This window comes from Psammomys obesus, unplaced genomic scaffold, assembly GCF_907164565.1.
Source record: "Psammomys obesus unplaced genomic scaffold, mPsaObe1.curated_primary_1811, whole genome shotgun sequence".
In the NCBI taxonomy this organism is placed as follows: Eukaryota; Metazoa; Chordata; class Mammalia; order Rodentia; family Muridae; genus Psammomys; species Psammomys obesus.
This window is the reverse complement of record NW_026596162.1, coordinates 6,062,437-6,065,630: the sequence shown is the minus strand read 5'-3', so window position 1 is coordinate 6,065,630 and position 3,194 is coordinate 6,062,437.

Here is a 3,194-nt window from a genome sequence, read left to right as displayed (position 1 = left end):
TAATTGGCTTCAGTGCTGTTCTCATTGCCTCAGCCTCCTGTGCACTGAGATTATAGGTTTGCCCCACCCTTATTGAATGTTTAAAAAAATCACACAGGATGTGTAGTTGATAGCTTTATTGAAGTCAATTTGGTGAGCTTTTTCTGGCCCTCTGTCCAAATATCCCTTGCATTCTGGATTTGGTGCCTTAGGGCATCTTCCAGGGCCCACCGAGGCCTACCTTCCATTAACTTTTCCATTTCTTTTGTAGTGACTGAGGAAAGGACAGCTGAGCTGGGCCAGGGTCCTGCCTCCATCTCTCCACTGTCTTCTGCAGGATGTCATTGCAAATACCAGCATCTCCGCCGCGCCCTTCACATCACTTCCTCTCATTTCTGTGAGTTTTCTCTTTTGTTTATACATTTTAGATCTAATAGGGCTGATAGCAGCTTTATTTAGGACACAAAGAGGCAGATCTGAAGCTGAGTGACAGAATGCTGGCCTTCCCGGTGTGAGGCCCTGGGTTCCCTTCCAGTACCGAAACATGACAACGACCATGCTTGTAATTTATAGGGAAGAATTATTACCATCAACATGGGAGGAGTTATACAGGCGGCTCTGTCTACATCTTGGTTTGGAACTCAGAAAACATTTAAGAGAATTAAGTTACAGTTTTGTGTCATTTAGTCATTTAACAAAATTTATTGAGTCCGTGTATGTGATAAATACACTACCAAACACTGAACATGTTAAGGAAAAGATAAAGGGAATGATCATAAAGAATAAGAAGTGATTAAAAGAAACAGGTTGTGTCCTTGACAACATCAAGCTATGTCTCGGGTACGGTGCTCACTGTGGGAGACATTCTGGTTGTATTCTTTTAACAGCTGTATGAAAGGTCTCTGTTTTATAATGGGCATGTTGGGGTGAAGGTTTACAATTAAACATGGCTGATTAAGAGGTTGGGCCTTTGGGTGCTGGTTAGGTTGGTAGAGCTCCACTCTTATGAACAGGATTATTGTTTTTACAAAAGAGGCCCAAGAGCCAGTGAGATGGCTGAGCAGGTAAGCTTGGCCACCTGAGTTTAATTCCCAGAAACAACATGATGGGAGGAGGGAACCGGCTTCTTCAGGTTGTCCTCTGCCACAGACAACCTGTGGCATGTGTATACACACACATACATAGATACACACAGACATACATAAACACATATGTGCACACACATATACACATGAAGTCAATTGGTGAGCTTTTTCTGTGCACATGCAGAATACGCAGATGCCCATGCACACGTGTGTGAGCACACACATTCACACAATGCATACACATGCACAGAATTCACACATGCATACTCACATACATATATACACATGCAGACATACACAGACACACATATATGCACACATGTAAACACACATACACATACATGCACACATGTGGATACACACACACACACACACACACACACACGATAATTGAAAATAAATAAATAAAAGAAGACCATGAGAGCATGTCTTCCCCTTCCATCAGGCGAAGACACAGAAGCTGCCCTCTGTGAGAAACAAGCTCTTGCCAGACACTATCTGCTGGTGCTTTGATCTTGGTCCTCCTTTCACCCGTCCAAAGTATTTGTTAAGGCAGTGCCTGTAGACTAAATCTAAAATATGTACTGAGATGTTTCTTGAAAAAGTTTCCCCACATGTAGAACACCTGTGGAACTTGGTAATGGGTAGAGGCTTGGGTTTGAAACTAATTGAAGGAAAAAACAGACCCATGTTGTATTGGTTGGAACATTAAGAATGTTTCTGGGGAGGGTGCAGGAGAAGGGCGCTATAGTGCAAACCATCTTAGTGATGGTCTAAGTGGTTGGATCTGAACAATGGTAGAGATACAGGAAAAGGCAGTCCGATGGGATCACAGGTGGAATTAAAAGTTTGAAGAACGTCTTTTTTTGGAAACCAGAGGGATGCAGCTATAAAGCTCAGGAGAGCTTGTCGGAAGTAGGTTTGTGCCCTAGTGTCTGATGGATGGTAGCACTTGTGGGGGTTATCACTGGTTCTTCAGTAGAAAAAATATCTAAGCAACACATTGAGAGAATGGCATAGTTTCTCTTGACTGTTTTATGGAATAGATTTAAGGAGGGAAGAGAGCCAAATGTGAGTTTATAATCAAAAGGGAAGTTGAGTTTAAAGACTTGGAAACTTTTCATCCTGGACCTACTATAACAGACAAGATGGATGCTGGGAGTGGAGAAAGTGTGCTCACGGATGGCCATTGGCTGCCTGTCGAGGTGATAGAAGAGTAACTCTGAAGGAATCCAGGATATCTTCAAGGTTGCCCTTCCCCTCACTGGCCCAAAGTGCCAGGTCCTCAAGCATGAAAATCTCAGTGTACCTCTGGGACCCTAGAGCTCTCTGTCCGAACTATCAACTTGCATTCCAGGAGTGCTCATTGACCATTGCACACTTGTCTTCAAATGGAGAGCAGAGGGTGACTTTGCCTGGCACCATGTCTTTCTGAGCTTGGCTTCTCCCACCAAGATGTCAAAGCATACCCAGGAGAGGTTCAGTACCGGGGCAGGGAAATGATACAGCGGTGGATCATTATGGCTAGCCCTTCAAACCCTGGAAACATGTGGGATGACTCTGTTAAAATTCCCAGCTCTATAGAGTCTCCAGCACGTAATTGTCATCTCAGAGCACAGGCCTGAGGGTCTAAACGCAAATACTGTCAAACGGTTGTGATTTGTAAGTGGTGGGGCAGGGTTACCTGGAGATTTCATAGTTTACCTCGTACCCACCAAGTTTCCAGAGCTGGGACTTTTTGATTCACAACTTTAGGGTTCAACCTGGTTTGTCCTCTTAAGTTTTGCATTCTCTTTCTGCTGTTTGAGATGGGGGATACCTGTCCTGGTCTAATTCTGTCATTGCATTTGAGAGCACATAACATGTTTAGCTTCATAGACTGTCAGCTAGAGGACATTCATTGCCTCAGGGTGATCTGGACCTGCTGTCAGCCATGTTTGAAAGACACTTTGGATGTCAATTTCTCAGTTGATACTAGAGCTAGTTAAGAAACTGAGACAAAGGCCATCATAGTCTATAAATAAGAAAGACATAAGTTTGGGAGCTCAAGGCTGGGATCTTGTGGTCTGAATGGCTTTATCTATCCGGTAGCCCCATGCTTAAATCCTAACCTTCAGGCTAAAGGCATGA